This window comes from Xenopus laevis, chromosome 1L, assembly GCF_017654675.1.
Source record: "Xenopus laevis strain J_2021 chromosome 1L, Xenopus_laevis_v10.1, whole genome shotgun sequence".
Classification (NCBI taxonomy): Eukaryota; Metazoa; Chordata; class Amphibia; order Anura; family Pipidae; genus Xenopus; species Xenopus laevis.
The window spans coordinates 72,073,010-72,091,907 of NC_054371.1; positions in this window are offsets into that span (position 1 = coordinate 72,073,010).

Consider the following 18,898-nt stretch of genomic DNA (forward strand, 5'->3'; position numbering starts at 1 on the left):
TTACACTAGCTGGCACAGGCAGAGAGAGAGCTTTTGCTGTGTTTTTATATATTTTAACCAGTTATGGGCGAATTTGTCCTGTTTCGCTTCTCCGAAAAATTGCGAATTACCCGTAAATTCGGGAAACTGTGAGAAATTGCAGAAACTCATTGCAGTCAATGGTCATCAAAATTATTTCGACGCGCATCAATTCTATATAGATTCAAATCTATATAGATTAGGCTGGATGATTGTATTCTGATGAAAGTAGATAAATACAAAGTCTAAAAATTGCCTTTTATTAATATATGATCGAATCTTCTCAACAATGTAATTTGCAGAATATTTAATCATTTGAATTCTTAAAAAAAGGATCATTTTAAAGATTTTTCAGTAACTGGCATATAGTTTTCTGTGAACTGAAGGCCATGGATGCAATTATAACAATGAAGAAATATTGTAATAAAAATTGTGTCATCTGCAATCCATTTCCTAACTGGTTCGCCACCACATCTGGATTGGGCATGACGTTTATTTTTAGTGCTCTGACCTACAGCTATCATATAGAGTGTGCAGTCTAAAGTCTGTATAAACCACCTTATTACCTTGGTCTGTTGAAGTTTCAAGCAGACTTTCCCTTTCTTGAACCTACACATTATGACCCCTAGACAATCTGGGGAGGAATCTGTAACTTCACAACTTGAGCTATCAGATTCTTTTGCAATTTATATGAGAAGTGAATTGTGTTAGTAAGTGAGAAGCACATTTTGACATGACTGCTTACATCTGTTTAAAAAGAAAGTTCTGTTAAGTATAAAATGTGTGCAAACCAGGTCTCCTTAGAGATTCTTGTATCTGTATAAATGATAAAATCTGAGTGTCTGCGTACAGTGAATGTTTACTGTTATATATGTCTTGCAGGAGGATATTTGGAGTAACTTCTGGCAAAATGTGCACTTAGACCGTGTGTCATCAATAGTTCCTAAACTGAGCTTGACAGCAGGAGGTGCCAGCAAGAAACATTGTAACACTTTGGCCGCAGAGAGCAGTGCATGGAGCAGCTCCAGATGTGTGTGTGAAGGGTGGCAAGCAGCACCTGACGTTTGGAGAGGTGCTTAAAATGCTCCATCTGATAGGAGAATGATGGTGTGAAGCAGAACCAGATGTTTTTGCAGTAACAAGGTATGAAATCAGCACCAGATGCCTGTAAATGACTTTTATTAACCGGACCAAACCCAGCGTTTTTGGATGGTCTTATTTCATTTTAAAGAAGAAAGAAAAAAAACTAGTGAAAAACAGAAGGATCAGAAGCTATTTTGGGACATAAACAAAAAATGTGCTGTAAGTCATTGGGGCTCATTTATTAACGCAGCGCAGCGCTAAAAAGAGCGCAGTGGCCTGATATTTGCCCAGCGCATGCGAGTATTTAATAATGTAGCGCACAATACCTTAAAAGTGGGATTTGTGCACCTATGTAGACGCAAACAAGTGCAAGGTGTGAAACAGCTGTCGCAATGCTTATAATAAATTGTGCGCACAGGAACATACCGCAAAGGTAAGGATTCATTGTGCACATGTATGAATGCGCTGCTTTAATTAGTTGCGTTACATATTGCGCATATTGCGTTCACTGTGCCGCATCTGCGCCAACATTTGTTTGGTTGCAAAAGTGTTTAGCCTACCTGATACTCTTAAAGGAACCTTGGTCAATATAAACATGTTGGGAGGAAGGCGTGGTTAATCTGCACTTTACAGGGGTTGTTCACCTTTGAGTTAATTTTGAGTTAACAAACATCCCCACCAACAGCAGCCCCACTGTATTTGCCAAAACCCAGTTTAGCAGTATGGCCCTGCACACATATATAAATTCTCTTTCAAGCAACATAAAACACAAAAATGCAAATATACTAGCGCAGCTGGGAAGGAATGCGCATTTTGAAGAGCGTTACTATTACGCTACGAAGAGGCAGTTGTAAAAATTGTGGTGCTGTTGCCCGGGCGCAGTTTTGCACGCAAATCTGCAACGGCCACAGTGCAAGCACATTGACACCACTCCCTAGCCATGCCCCTCACAACCGCGGCATAGTTTGCGACATGAATGGCCAATCTTTTGCACATCAAGCGCATAAACAAAACTATCACAAAAGCTCTGTGTTATGCACAATATCATAAAATATTTTAGCGGTCGCGCTCGTGATGGTGCAGACAATCTTTTGCGTGCACTTATGTGCTGCATTAATAAATGAACCCCATTGTGTGCAAAAAATGCAAGATGCACTTTTTGGATGAAAATCTCCTTTTTTCTGTACTCACAGTACAATGTTTTTCCCAGAATACCAGGATCATCGCATACACACCCAAATTTGAAGGCAGCACAACTTCCACCAAATTTGTCAATTGAGTCAATAGATCCCATTGAGGTATTTGAACAAAGCAGTTTCTATCAGGGGTCAGAACACAGCCCTGTGGCACATTTCAATAGAAGGTAAAAAACCTAAAATGACCGGAGTTATCCATAACTTAATGCTCAGTGATGCTAATCATTTGGACAGCAGTACAACATCATCAAAGTGCAACATGCAAAGCACTTTTAAGGGCTTTGACAGATTCCAATGAGGGAAAATACTAATTAAAAGCAGTGGTGCTGTGTGAGCTGCATGTCCCCTAATTCCATTCAGCTGTTCTGCAAGCCAGTCTAATTGTCAGCCATAGGAATGAATCAAACCACCACACTAGTCTGAACAGACACCATGAAACTGGAGGTCTGACCAATGTAGAGGAAATTGCTTTGATACATCTCACCTCCACTTTTCTTTCTTTTTTTCCCCTCCTATTTATTCAGACTATTTATAGTCTTCTGTTGCCATTCTTTTGTTTCTGTTTTCTGAGAAATTCTCTCCTTGGTCCTTCAGTCCTTTTTGCACTCACATGTATAAATAATCTTGTTTTTCTCCTTGTCCTAATTCATCTATCTTATCCTTTCCTTTTTGCCTGTATCTCATTCCTTTGTTTTCTGTCCACTTGTGACATTGACCAACTTCTTCAATCCTCCTCTTGATCACTGTATTTGCATTTACTACCCCCTTCACCTTCTGTTAGATCTTCTTTGCTTCCCCCCTACTGTTGCTGCTGCACTCCCTTTACTGACTGTTATGCTGCCTATTTTTCCGGAACAGCTATGCAACGGAATTGCATATCATCGCTATGCAAACAGAACACAAAACATGCATGTGGGTATAGATTTTTGACAGCAGTTTGAATCTGCATCATATCTTTCATGTTTGTTGTTCACATTATGGTGCTATGCAGCCACACTGTACATCAGTTTGAGTCAGATCAATTTGGAAGGGGTTAAAGAGCATTTAAAGACATTGGGGATGTTGGAACACACCAAAGCGCAAAACATGTAATCAGGAGCTTTATAACTACAAAAATACAGTGCATCTTTGTGAGCTGATTACAGGCAAGTTAAAATTGCTTTGTACTGGCCTCATTATTGCAGTCTGCTTTGTATCCATATATAAAGGGACAGTTTGTAAATGCTAAATACAGAAACATAGGGTGCAAACTATTTTTTTTATATCCATAAAGTGTTCTTAAAACTTTCTGGTGTATACAGACACATAAAAAAATTGTAATAACATAGCTGAGCTGGCAGCATTGAACAATAAGCTTTTTTCCCCAGGTCCTGCTTAGTGGATGGATGCAAGAGGATCCTTCAGTGGGAATCTTGACTGCTATGTTTACTCTTATTATTCAAGGTTTCAAATAACTGACAAACACATCAACAGTACTATATTAACTCAACTCTGTGTGTGTTTAATACAGTGTAATATCAGCAAGAAAAAAATTGCACAGTAATCTCAGTATGTTAGATAACAATAAGGTGGCATAAGGTGGCATAAAGCTGATAAGCTTATGATGCCTTATTTAGAGAGTTGGGGGAGGTTAGGGAAAGTGTATATCCCCTTTAATATATTTTAAATATAAATAAAACAAATTTATAAGATAGTGTGTCAAATAAATGTTTCAGCAGGAAAAAAAAACATAGAATTTGAGATAAACCTGCTAGTTTAAAAGTATGTGTTTCTTCTAAAGGTGTTCCCCTGATGGGCCTGCCTGACAGATATCTGGACAAAAATCAGGCAGATATGAATTGGACAGGTTTAAAAATCCCATTGGGTGAGGACCACAAAGGCTCATTGACCAAAGGTGGGTATAAAGGGGAAATATCCAGTCATTTAGCAACCTCACCAAACAAGGGGATCTTTCAATGGTTAGATTAATTCTATTAAATGGAAGAGAATTCTGTTCCTTTTGTTGGGCAGCCTTTGCGGTAAAAATGTAGAAACATTTAGAATTCATGTGGCTGTGTGGAAACCTTCTTCTAATGTTAGATAACAAAGCACATGGATAAACCAAACGCAAACTTATATTTTTAAAATGATTAACAATTAGCTCTAAACAACTATAAATAACATCCAATATGGCAAGTTTTGTTTCCTTTGAATGCTCTCCTTTAGTATCAAAAACAGTTTAGTCATAATAACCATTAATTAGCCACCATGTCGACGACTGCGATATAACTTGTTCTTTAAATGCTTTTGAAATACAAAGTACACAACTCATTTCAATGATTTAAACCTAGAGAGATTTCCCCAATGGCTGACAAGTGACAGCTTGGCATTGATTATTCATTCCTCCAATCGATTAACAGCTACTGGCCCATTTACTAGTTCTTTTTAAATTATCAGCTCTCTTGCAAAATAAACAGGATGTTGACATGTTCAGGTTTTTCTACAGTTGATATGGAATGCTTAAAAAAAAAAAAGATTATGGCCGGTCAAGCTACTATAGATGATTGTACCTTTCTTTGATAAAGACAGTTATTGCTATGTATTTGTGAATGAGAAGATTTGTACATACCTTATGCAATAAAACTCTTAAGGAATAGGAAATTAATTCGCTGATTTAATGACTACACTTGAAAAGAAAGAAGCAGATGACGAGAAATGAATTATAGGCTTCTTCAGTAGCATCATCAGAATATGGTTGTATCCCCCTCAAAGATGCTCTTAAATATTGACACATGCAAAATTGATTGCATTTGTTGGCATAAAATACTATGTAAACCAAACTTACTCAGGACATGAATACACTGCATGGGCAAACAATTTTTAAACTGGTTCTCAGCAAACATATTTCTTCCCTAGATGCTTTGTTGTGACGTGCGGCTAAGCACCAAAGCTAAATAACTCAAAAACCACAAATAATAAAAAATGAAGACCAATTGCAAATTGGCTCAGGTATTAATAAAATGTGTTTCTTTTAAACACAATACTGTGAATTTCATTTGTCTGCCTCCACACTCTTCATCGGCAAGTAGTGGTACCCTTGGGCCTTTTTGATGTGTATTTTATACATAGTCATCTGTTTCCCCATTGTAGATCTTTCTATCGATTTTAATGTGTCTTAAATCTATAAGGGCTATGGCACAAGGGACATTTAAGTACAGAGGCCACCTGTCACTACCAGCATCATACTCATGAATAGCTTTTAGCATACTTTGTTACGGAAAGTGGAGACAGGCAACATTTTGGTAGTTTTGACCACTGCTGTTCTCCACTTGAGCAAAATACATAGTCATAGGGGGAAATTTACTAACATGTGAAAATTCTTCAGTGACGGCTTCGCAACAATCGCTACACTTCGCTAGGCAAAAATTTGCTTAGACAGCGTTAATTTACTAAAATGCAAAGTTGCTTACAGGGTGCCGAACGCTGGAGAATTTTCGCTACCGTTACTAGCGTTCAATTATGCCTAGCGAAACTTTGTTAGAGGTCTTCGCTCAAGCTAATTTGCATATGACGGGAAATTATAAAGTTGAATGGACGTATATGTTGCAGCAAATACATTACATTACACAAGTCCAGGGAACCTTAATAAAGAAAATAGAGTTGTTGCTACAGTAGTTTATGTTCCAAATGTTAGAAAATTTATGGGCTATCACTCTGAAAAAAAGGAAAAGACGCCAGCGTTTTTTGGGACTTAGAAACTTTTTCCATTAAAAATATGATGTGAGTAAGATCTATGCACTCCAAGGCAAGTCTGGCGAAAGAGGTAACATTCAGTAACATCCATTCACCAGATCGAAAATTCACCTGGAGATAGAGTGCGAATGAGCACTACAGTCTGTCTCTTTCGCTAGTGAAGTTACGCCTGTTTAATCGGTGCCTCAAAACGGTAACACTGGCAAATCGTCGCCAGCGTTAGTCACTTCGCCCTTAAGTAAATCTGCCCCATAGTGTATTATGTTGAAGTGCCTCCCTGATATAAACACTAGCTACGATTATAATGTGCATAAACTTCCAATGAAGTGTGATTTTCTATGAAACATGTAATGCTGTCTAAACCTCCTATACCCCCTTCCTTTGTTTATATCATGCATATGATACTTCTGACCTTGATTCATTAAAGTTTGCTATTCACTTTCAACATTAATTGGTATCAAATAATGGATCTGATTTCCTCTTGTGGGTGCAACCACTTGGGTGCCCCTTGGTGCTCCTGCACTTTTGCCTGAGGGAAGAATAAATGACCCCAATTGGTTGCTTACCTTACAATGCCAGACTCTCTGTTGTTTTATTAGCATTCTGTCTTTCACTCTGGGTCTCAAGGTGGGCAATTGTTCTATAGGTTGAAGTACTAGTGTAAACAAGGCTCCAACCTACAGGGGATTGTGCTTCCTCCATCCCAGAATTAGACAGATCCTACCCTATATGTCATGTCATGGTTTGTCAATATAAATGGTTTGAGAGGCTGCACATACTGCACTCTTCCATCACAGTGACATTTTCCTATGACTTACAGGAATTTTTTACTTGCAGGCTGTGGCCACTGAAAATGCTTTAGGTACATACTCCTATTGCTTCACTTATCAAACATTCAGAGCAAAATAAACTCGAAGGGGCACATTTACTAAGCTCGAGTGAAGGATTCAAATTTCGAAGTTTTTTTTGGGTACTTTGACCATCGAATAGGCTACTACGACCTTCGACTACGACTTTGACTTTGATTTGCACGATTCGAAGTAAAAATCGTTCGACTATTCGACCATCCGATAGTCGAAGTACTGTCTCTTAAAAAAAAATTCGATTACATACTTGGGCAATTTAAACCTACTGAGGTACAATGTTAGCCTATTGGGAAGTTTTTTTTGATCGAAGGAAAATCCTTCGATCGATCGATTAAAATCCTTCTAATCTATTTTTCCTTTGATTGTTCGATCGTAGGATTTTATAATTATTAAATAATTAAAGTATACTATAGCACTCTGTTCTGACATACTATAGATAATGTTACAGATAGCTTAAATATAGCTGAGGGAGTGGGTTTAGTTCCAACAGAGGGGGATGAAATGAGTGGAAGATTGATAGTTGTACTAATCCTTATAGTGATACTTATGGCTTATCAGTTTTACATGTAAAGGAACTTTTTGATCTAATGCATGGACTATGTGCTATGTACATTTGCCCACAATGAATGATATTTTTCCCACAAACTTCTATGCCAAAATTATATTATTATTATATTGTTATGTGTGATTTATTAGCATTAATGTTGTATGTCATGTGAGGCCCATCAAATATCATTAGGGTGTTTCTCTGCAATTTTTTTTAAACATTGGTCCTGGCCAGCATTTTTATACATAACTACTATAATTGCCTAAATACGTAATGTGATAGTGGTCAATGTGGTTTCCAACAAATAGAATATCAAATCCTATTGGCCTTAATCTTCCTCTGAAACAATGAGCTGATTTTACAAGTTGCAATGTATCATACATGATAAACACATAAATATTTGTATGTGACTAAATACACCCCCTATACAATATTGGTTAGTTATTTCTCTATCGTGTTATGCCCCACTCTTTGCAGCCTGCACTTACCAATGAAAAGCTTTCTTTTTTATTTCCTACCACCATCTTAATTCTCTAAATTGTCCGTCAAGCTCTTTTTTTCTAACTGCCCTGTCACTTCTGTTTGCTTCTCCTCCCTCTATTGAAACCGACACTAAAATAGATGTGCCAGTCTAGCTGTGCTGTAATCTGCGCTCCCTGCAGGGGTACCTTTCAATTTGCATCACGATGAGATCAATAAACATTGTCAGATCCAGTTAGCTAAACCATCTGAATTCACAAAACTGGGATTGTTTTAATTAAAGTGTAAAGTGACTTTAAACAACTCCCTTCCCATTATGTTTTCCCACCTCCTATATTTGACACAGTGACTCAGTGGAAGAGTAACTGTCTAATTACACAGCAGGGTCTGAAATGACACCTCTGAAAAGAGGAAAATGGCTCAAGGAAATATAGGCACTTGTGTTTAGTTACTGTCTCTTATAGAAAATGAATATGCAATTAGTTTAGTTTTAATAATTGAGTTGAGGTGGTTTTTTTTCAAATCATTAGATTTAATGATGGTGACCAAATATTCCCCTTTATTAAAGAACACTTTAAAAAACATACAGGTCTTTACTGAATTCTATATCTATCCCACAGTATAGTTTCTTCCATTGCTGATCTGCATTAGAAGAGGTCTGACCAGGCCACCATAAATGCACATTAAAAGACGAATTAGTAATCTTCGTAGGCTATTTGAAGTTACTTTTGAATTCAATGACATGTATAAAACTATATAGCCTAAGAAGTTCTAATTGTATAGACTCATGGGACTGTGAGATGTTTTTTACAGTAGGACAGTGATCCCCAACCAGTAGCTTGTGAGTAACATGTTGCTCTCCAACCCCTTGGATGTTGCTCCCAGTGGCCTCAAAGCAGGTGCCTATTTTGAATTCCAGGCTTGGAGGCAAGTTTTGGTTTCATAAAAACCAGGTGCACTGCCAAACAGAAACTCAATGTAGGTTGACAATCCACATAGCGGCTACCAAATGGCCAAACACACCACTTATTTGGCACCCCAAGAATATTTTTCATGCTAGCGTTGCTCCCCAACCCATTTTACTTCGGAATTTTGCTCACGGGTTCAAAAGGTTGGGGATCTCTGCAGTAGGAGGTAGACCATTTTAAAGTAGGAGGTTATATTATGCACATTGAAAATCAGTATATGTATGTTTGTGTGTGTTTGATTTCACAATTGAATTTATCATGCTGTGAGTGCACCATGTCCTAACCAAAGTCGTTGTGCATTGTCAAACAGTACCATCACCAGAATGAGTTTCATAAGATTTGGTACCTTCATTTTATATATTAGTCAATGCCACCACAATACATACTCCCTTATGGCCCTCTGCTTCCATTTTTCCTCCTCTTTGCCTCAGCAACAAGCTAAATATTTGCCTAAAATGAGCAACTGAACCCTAATTTTAACCAAAAGGAAGTCACAAGTGCCCAGCATACCTTTAAGTCTAATATAGCTTAGATATAGGCAGGGCCACCAGTATGGGTTTCAGGGGGTACTATAATCCAGGGCCCTATAGCTGAGGTTGGAGCCCAAGTTGAAAAGGTACTTTGCAAAAGGGGCACAGTTTGGGTGGGAATTGGTGGACCATGGATAGAGTTTTTACACAATTTTGAAATGTCCAAGGTGGAACAGGGGCATGACCATGCATTTTTAATTGTTGGCAGGGCCCACCACCTAGGAGTCCCTGTTGACCCACCTGAGGGGAGGGGCTTTTTAATTTAGTAGTATGGGTCCCCATGATTAATGATGATGGCCATGGATCCAGCTATTAAAGGTCAGCAATATGCCAGATAATTTCTAATGATAATTTGACACTCAGAATTGCCAAAGAGTCAACAATTTCCAACAGTCTGTATTCAGCAGAACAGATATATAATAAAGCAGCAGTATATATCTTGCAAAAGGCCACATGAGATCACAACTGGTTGCAATCTATTCTCTTCTCCGCTGATTTTTTTTGGAAAGAATTTCCCTATAAAAACTGCTTCTGTCATTTTTTAATATTCCCAGTTATTTGTCAGAATAAAAGTGTTTTTGTTACCTTTACTAAATGATACTTAAGTCTGTTTACAAATAAATAGTTTTGACTACTTGTTTTTTAAAGCTACTAAATCCTTTTTCAAAAGCTGTGGTCAAGGAATCCTGACCGTCAGCCAATTATCGCTATGTGGTGAGTATGTTCTGAGTAGAACTTGTCTGAGGGATTTTTGGTATCTTTTAAGACATCTATTTACTGAAGTAGTTTGAGGGCCAACCTATGAGGTCTGAAGACAAGTTTTAAATGATTCCTAAGCCAGAAATGTCATTTTTTTGTTAACTTGGATTTTAGTTGGAAAATTGGAAGATTACAGCTTCATAACAACCTCCCCCATTTAAATGGTTATATGTGTATTTTTAACAGCTCAGCTCTCACACGTAAGATATATGTTGGAGGGGGGCTTAGGCAATTTGAGATGGAAAGTTATGAAAAGCTTTTTCAGATACTAAGATGAATGGGAGACAGGCTTTAGCAAGCACTTCCCCCATTTTTTTAATGAAAGTGACGCCACCATGGAAATGATTGATTTAGCAGCGAGATATGCACAGGCATGAGAAAATCTGAATATGATAACATAAACCATTTCCGAGTTATTTGCAGTTGATACCGAAGAGTGAAAAAGCAGAGCAACATTCCATCACGTGCTCCTGAAACTGTAACCACGCCATAGCACATTAAACAATCTTCACGCTGCTCTTTTTCCAGACTGACAAAGACAAAGTTTGAATCTTATTTTTCTTAGAAGTGACCAACTAATTGTCCTTCTTTTGACAGGAACTGTAGAGACTTTGAAATACGAGAAGAGATGCAGAAACTACATTTTGTAGGGAACAGAGGGGATGTTTATTTGGATTTTATTTGTACTGAAAGAAAAATTAAGCAACTGGCAGTGTTAATGTTAAATAAGTACTAACCTTAATGACTAAAGGACAAATGTACATTCACAAGTGCAGTGAATAAAGTGCAATTGCAAGTCAAGTTTTTTTTTCCAACAATGGCGTGTTTTTTCCCAGAATTCTGACAACATTGTGGTTGCAAAGGGGCAATGCTCTTGACTTAAATTGAGTCAATTGTCAAAATGAACACAACTGCGTATGCTTCACTGCAAACTGGGCATAGTAGTCCCAAATATTTTCAAAGTCTGAGTTGCATCATTGGCGGTGTTTGCTGGCATCATTGCATCAAGTCTTCAACATGCGAGTGACACATGAGCCATATTCTTTAGGTGCAATTCAACTACAGTGATTGATACAGTGCTGATAGAGAGAACCCTGGTGCTAATGTCTGGTCAGGAGGTGGCAGTAGCTTCAGGGTTCCCCTGTGTCAATAGGGGCCGCAGTGCTGAATTTGGAATGAAAAATAGGAAGGACCAGGCTGCAACAAATGCAACTATGCAAGGAGTGCGTTTTGATGCCATGTTTATATATAGGCACCTGAGGGTCTGTACCTAGGGCAGGAGGTTTTGGGGGTGGCCCTGTGTCGCCTATGTAATTGAAAAAAAAGTCAAATGTCAACCAAAAAGTCCCCCTCCATTTGTTATATCTGCATCATTTACAGTGTGCTTAATGCAAAGATTACACATCCAGGATGCAGTGAAGATCCAGTTTTTATTCAGTGTACAGCTCTCATTCCTTCCTCTGCTTTCTCTCTCATACCATTACTCACACATCCTGTTCCTGCCTCCAAAATGCCTATGTGAAAGGCACCAAGAAGTTTATAGAATATGCCTTGTCTTAAAAAGTCAATAAATCTGTGTGAAATCTAGGGGACCCAAGAAGTTTGCTTTCCGTACCTGGGACTTAGAAAGTCCCAGTTTAGTAATAGATGCCCTGTGGGAGGAACAGTGTTGGAGTGGGTGTCTGGGGCACACCAGGTCCATCACTTAAGGGCCCATTACTCGAGGCCCCACTGGGTTTTCTTCCAGTGCCCTGCCAGCCCAGTCCAAACCTGGGACAATGGTAACTTTCCAGTTCATGGTGTCCTAGTGAATAAAAGTGGAGGGAACATGTGCTCAGTCTTTTTATGGACTCCATCATAGTAGACGGTGAATCTGCCAATGGTCCTGAGGTGGAGGTAGGTAACTGAGGTAACCATTCATTAACAGGACACTGTGCATGCAGTTAACAAGTAACAAGCTAGCATCCTGTAATAGTACACCCCAGGCATGTAAGTTAGTCAGGGCTAGTGAGCACAAGCAGCCCTGTGTTCCACCAAGGAAAAGTAGTGTGGTTAGTATAACTGAGATGACACCTGCCAGAGTTGTGTCTTAGGGCTCGAAGTTAAGTACATACCCACTAAATATCCTGTATGCTGGGGCTACACCTATGGTGGGATTAACTACTGATACTTGTTGTATAAGTATTACTGAATCTATTGCCTCAATCAATAACAATTTTCTACTGATCTACTGCACAACAGCTGTGGTCAGAAAGGCAATCACTTAACCCCTATTACCTATTACACAAATTTAAATCCAAAATATAATTTGAGCATTGATTTAGAGGTGCAATGCAGCATCATCGTTTCACCCAAAGATTTCAAGTGAAAATGAAATCAATCAAAAATGTTGGCATCTTGATTACAAAATCTACAGCAATGATAAGTACAGCAGAATAGGCTTAGTCCATGCCTTTGTAACCACAAGTATATTTCTCAGATTCATTGAGGCAAATGTATCGACTTTCCTCTTTGAACTGAATTGAGTCCTCCAGTATTAGGGTGTCAGCTTCATGTAGTGTTTGGGATTTTCTTCTTTAACTATAGAAAACATACTGCAAGGTTATTTTCTGTATTTGTAAGCCTACTGGAGGCTGTGACAATAGACCTGGTCTAGAGAATAAATAAGCAGATAGATAAGCAAATGGGAAAGGAATTAAAAGGTAAAGTTGACCTGTGCTTTCTCATGTTCTCCAAAGCATAATGGAATTTTGTTGTCCATTTCAGTTGGTGGAAATAATACATGCATTGTGTATACATTTTTAGAAACAATATAGTATACAACTAAACTGCATAATGGAAGCAGCATGCCTTAGTTCCTACGATGTGTAACTGAGATGACACTGAATTGCATAACGTATGCACAGTCAGGTCTTTTTTAAGACATATTCCTGTATGTGATATTTGGCTCACAGTTGAAGTCATCTGCTTTTAACTTTGCAAGTCAAAACTACATTGTTGTATTCTATTTCAGAATTCTTGCTTCTTCCTTCTCTTAGCACAAGGTTTAAGCACATCTTGCACAGAGAATAACAGATCAAACCTGAGTAACTGATAAATTGAGAACAATTGTACCAAGGATGATAAAACACGTGTACAGGCAACACAAGGCTATAGTTTTAAGCAAAATATTATGTGCTGAGATCAGGGCACAACTTTTGGCCCATATACAGTATACCAATTTCTAATCAGTTTTCTTCCTCTTCATGCTCAAAACATTGATGGTGTTTGCAGACCAAAACTAACTTTTTTTGTACTATACAAGTTATAGCTTTCTGTAGGAAATACAGGAATATACAGTACAGGTATCAGGAATCCTTAGGTTTATCGAAAAAGGGACTACAAAAACATTCTAATGTTAAATAAACTCAATAGGATTGTTTTGACACCAGAATGGATTTTTGCAGCTTAGTTACAATCAAGTACATGGAACTGTTTTTTTTATGATGGAGAATCTATAAGAAAGCAGATATAAGACTGTGTCCTTCCAAGTCACAAAAATGTACTAATGTAGTTTTCTTCTATCTTCTTCTTTTTGTGCAGAAATTCCTTTTCTATAATCACATGACTTGCATTCAAGCCCTCTGTTAATATTTTGGGTGGCGTTCGTTTTGCTCAGGTCTTATTTTTTGAGAGTGATGTTTTGCTTGCGTTTTAATTTCAGGTATAAATGTTTAGTCCTATTTAAGCAATACAGGAAAAAAGACAGGGCTACTATAAATACACGTTTCAATATTCTCTTTTACGAGGATCAAGTTCCAGTATAAGTCTTTATACAAATCGGGAAAAAATTAGGCAGCCACAGGACTTGACTTGATAACCCCAAGGTTATTACTAGTGATATCCAAGGATGTAAACAGTATTGTGACCCCAGCAAGTTCAATTCATTAAGAAACTTTAGTCTTTATGATTTTTTTTGGGGGGGTGGGTGGGAATCACCTGTCTGTTGCTGGTTTAAGATAAATTATTGTATTAAGGGGACTGTAGTTTAGAAGAAGCAAAATGAGCAAACTGCAAAAATTAGGAACACATTTATCCCTGAGCATTACATTTCTATGGTGTATAATGCTATTCTAAGGAGCATGCACTATATGCCCTATCTAGGATTCTCTCCATAGAACATGAGTTACATTCCTCATACTCTTTACCCTCAGAATAACATGGGCGAGGGGGGCACCTACCCCATAATCCCTCCACATTGAAGATAATACTATTCTGACAATGCTTTCTGCCCCATGCCTCTCAACCTGTATATTAAAATGATTATGTCAGTTCATCAGTGCCATTGGATAGGTTGAGTTTTATAAAAAATCCTTTGGACAACTACATCTAAATTCTGACCTTTCACATGAACAACTTAAACCTGCTCTTGCTCAGCACCTTATCTACTTATCCAAAAATAGTATGGAGCTAGCAAAGGCATGCCTACAATTAAAATAAAATCTTCACTATAAAAGGGACCATCAAACTGCACAATTGCAAATAGTTGATCCCAGTAGTATGATCCACCATAGAGGTAAATCAGAAACCCAAAAGCATAGCATAAGAAAAACCTGATTCACACCTATGTAAATTACCTTTAACTTGATTTTTCCCAACTGAGAGGTTGCCTCCCTGCCACATTAGGGGATAGGAAAAGAGGCACCTTTAAACCAAGATAAAATATTATTGGAGTACAGCAGGATGACTGTTCCAAAGTTGAACTTTAAAGAGGGATTAAATCCTTAATGTCTTAACTACTACTTAAATACTACTGCCCTTGTGAAAACATGCTGCATCAAAGTAACCCTAAGGGGCATATTTATTAAGGGTCGAATTTTAATTTGAATTCGAATTTTGACATTTATCAAACTTTGGCCCTTTAAAAATTTGAATTTGGCTATTTGCCATCTAAAACCTGTAGAGTTCATGTATACGTCAATAAGAGAGGTCCAAGGACCAATTTGGACATGTTACTAGCCTTCCTGACATTCGCTTTTTTTTCAGAGAAAAAACTCGAATCGCGTTTAGTTGAATTCAATTTGAGATTTTGAGTTGGTAAAATTTGTGCAAGTTTTCGATATTCCAGTTTTTTTATCAAATAATCCCCCAATCGAATTTCAAGTATATTCGAATTTATCACAGTTAAAAAAAAAACTCACATGAATTCGAAATTCGACCCTTTGATAAATGTGCCTCTAAGTGTTTTTCCTTTAACTTGGAATATCAGAGCAGGGATGCTTTCACACATTTCTGCTTGTGATTCAGAACCAGAGACTTTAAACAAAACCTGAAAGTGTGAGCAATCTAATTTAATTTCCGTTGCGCAAGGAAGGTGATTTATGCCAAAATGGACTTGTCACGACGGTGGGGCTATAAATAACCTTCCCAATGTGGCAACAATAATCCAAAAGACAAAGGGAAACTCAGTTTGAAGGTACGTGATCATTCTTGAATCCGCTGCCAAGATTTTTTTACATAGCCACAGACCAGTTGCAGGGTGATGAGAACAAATACAATCTTTGCGAATGTAAGGAGATTTTCCAGTAAAGCTACATTAATTTAATTACAGAAGTTCTTCTGATACTGTTGGCCATGAAATCTTTTTTGGCAAGGAAGCTGACAGAGTAAGTACAGCAGGCAGAGTGATTAGTGATCTGTTTGAAAAAGGGCCGGACCATAGATACGGACTCTCTACAACTCAGTAGTGTCTGAAGCCATCCAAGGTACATTTAAGATCAAACCATATCATTTTCAAATGCCATCTTCTGTCAGAAAACATATACGGGCTGGAAACTGATTTATTGAACTTTACATTTCTTAAATGCCAATGTGTTTATCATTAGAGCAGAGAAGCACTACACATCTGGTTCATAGGATAACTGTATGCGAATGGTCGAGCAGTCATCCCAGATGACATAATTATATAATAATGATTTACAAACTACAAATAACATTTCCTGCAATAGGCTTCAGTAGCAACTAAACCATTAGGGGCACTCCAGTGCACGACTGCCTGCACCCACAAACTTAACAGTCTATAAATGCTGATCAACACCTATATGGTCAAAGAGACACGGTAGGGAGAAAAAAAAGCAGTTTGTTCCATTCTCCTTTCTTTGTGTGACTACCACTTCAACTTCTAAGTATATCAGTTTAATGTATTACTGGCTGTTGTCCAGGTTTTTATTTAAAGCAGAAATGCTCTGAATAAGCACTTGGAAAAAATCTACACTGTTTCTGTTCTGAACCATTAATTTTTCAGTCAGATTTAACTATCATTTAATTGGATCCTGATGTTTCAAGTTGAACGCCATATAAACAGATTTTAGAGTGGAGCAACGAGTATGATTTGTTAGACTGGGATGTTTGGGCAGTAGGTTGAAGATGCAGCTTTTATTCCTTGGGAACGGAGACATTGTTATTTGTTGTGGAAGTGATGGACGCTCTGCAGCCGTCCAGGAGTTCATGGGATGATAGCAGGGTTGTGCTTCAATGGCATCTTTATTTTTTATTTGCCTATGTCTGCCCTATGGCATTGCTAAATAACAATAGCTGGTAAAGCATAAACACATTTCAATTCCTGTAACTGTAGGGCACAGAATAACCTTAGTATGACATATTCTACTGCAGAGTGTTCTTTAATTTGCCCTCTAAGTCACCTTGACTAGTGATATGCGAATTTCTCCCATTTCGCTGAAAAAATCAGAAATTTCTCACTAAACAGCGAAAAACTAATTTTGATGCCCGAGTCAATTCTAACAATTTATCGATCACCTATTTTGGCCAAATGCATTAAAGTCAATGGGCGCCGAATAATTTTGACCAGTGACAGTTTATATGCGTGCGACTATTCTGACTCTTGAAAAATGTGATCTCCTTTAGATAACAATCTGATTCTGAAGCGATTCCCACATCAGGGAAATACACTGGATATTCTGAATTTTCGGTCTAGATTCTTTGCTTTACCACCTCTTCTATCTTCCTTCCATTCTAAGGGGCCGTGAGTTTGTGGCTTTTTAGGGCTAGTTAGCCTCTTTTAACGTTTAGGGTAAATTAAAATACAAGGCCACAGCTCCAGTTACCCTGTCCTGCCTTATCTTTGTGGTGTCCCAGGCCTTAGAAACGAAATAGGCAGTTCGTTTTTGCTTTAGATTCTTTGCTTTACCACCTCTTCTATCTTCCTTCCATTCTAAGGGGCCGTGAGTTTGTGGCTTTTTAGGGCTAGTTAGCCTCTTTTAACGTTTAGGGTAAATTAAAATACAAGGCCACAGCTCCGGTTACCCTGTCCTGCCTTATCTTTGTGGTGTCCCAGGCCTTAGAAACAAAATAGGCAGTTCGTTTTTGGGACTATATATAGTCTATATTTTTCAATTTTCTCCTAACCTTCTTGGAATATGACCGAATAATAATTTTTTAACCCATATACATAAAACCTTTCCTCTGGCCATTTTTTACTAAATCCTTTTTAACCATTTAATCAATTACCAAGCCTCATTTTTTAGCCTATTTATTGCACTGCACTTTATTGGTGTAACTTATTGCAAAATCATTTCGCCTAATATATTTTTATTAACTACACTTTATATATTAATCAATTAATGAACTTATTTATTAAGGGGTGCTTCTGGAATCTACTGGTGGGGTAACACACCTTTTTGATTCAGGAATAATCAATTTTTATCAGTCCTTAGACTGATCGTTTCTCACTTTAATTAATTTCACTAGCACTTTACCTAATTTATTAGTTAGCACCTTTATGAATGAATTATTATCCTCATTGATTATTTTGGTTTTGTAATTTTTGTTGTGAGTCTACTTGGTATAGATATAGTAACCCTCTATTTGGTGGGGTTTCTTTTTTCTTAAACAATATTAACACTTTTTCATCTGACTTTGTCAGACCTCTACCTATAGTTTGGGCTAAATAAGGATAAAATATATATATACATACAGGGATACCAACCAGTGTTGCTTATTCTGACGCACATCCAAATTTTTTTGAGAGAATTTTTTCTGCAGTTTTTCTGCAGCTCTACAATCCGCCACAAATTCATGCCCGGCGAATAGGGATGGGCACATTTTTTGCAGAAATGACGCCCATAGACGCGCGTCAAAATGATTTCGCGGCGCGACAACATTTTTTGACGCCCATAGGCTTTAATGGGCATCGGCGACATTTTGCCGGTGGCAAATTTTTGGTGAAACGAAATGGGTCAAATTCGCCCATCCCTACCGGCAAATTTAAAAAGTGTCATCCTCTACAATACATCTTTGGAATACTTTTAAGGCAGTATTATTGTCCTATTGTACTATTTGGCAGATTATGTGTCCTGCATAGACCTAGCTAAAGTTTTCATATGTTCATTAAAAAAATACAGATCTTAGGCTAATCAGTTTAGGAAAAAACACGGAAAAAAGTTTACATTTGCACCTGAAAACAAGGTGTAAAGGTTGAATATAATGAATGTTATATAAAGGGCAGGGAATAGTGAGGATGCAAATATATTTATTTCAGTCCGTAATAATATATTGTAGTGTTTCCTGTTTGCAGGGAGCAGTTTCTTACTTTGTAGTTGTAAAACTACATATTTCCACTCTCATTGTCATTAATGTTTTAGAAATGGACAGGGTCGGACTGGGCTGGCGGGACACCAGGCCAGGTCAGCACCACATCCACCATACGAGGGCTTCACGACCT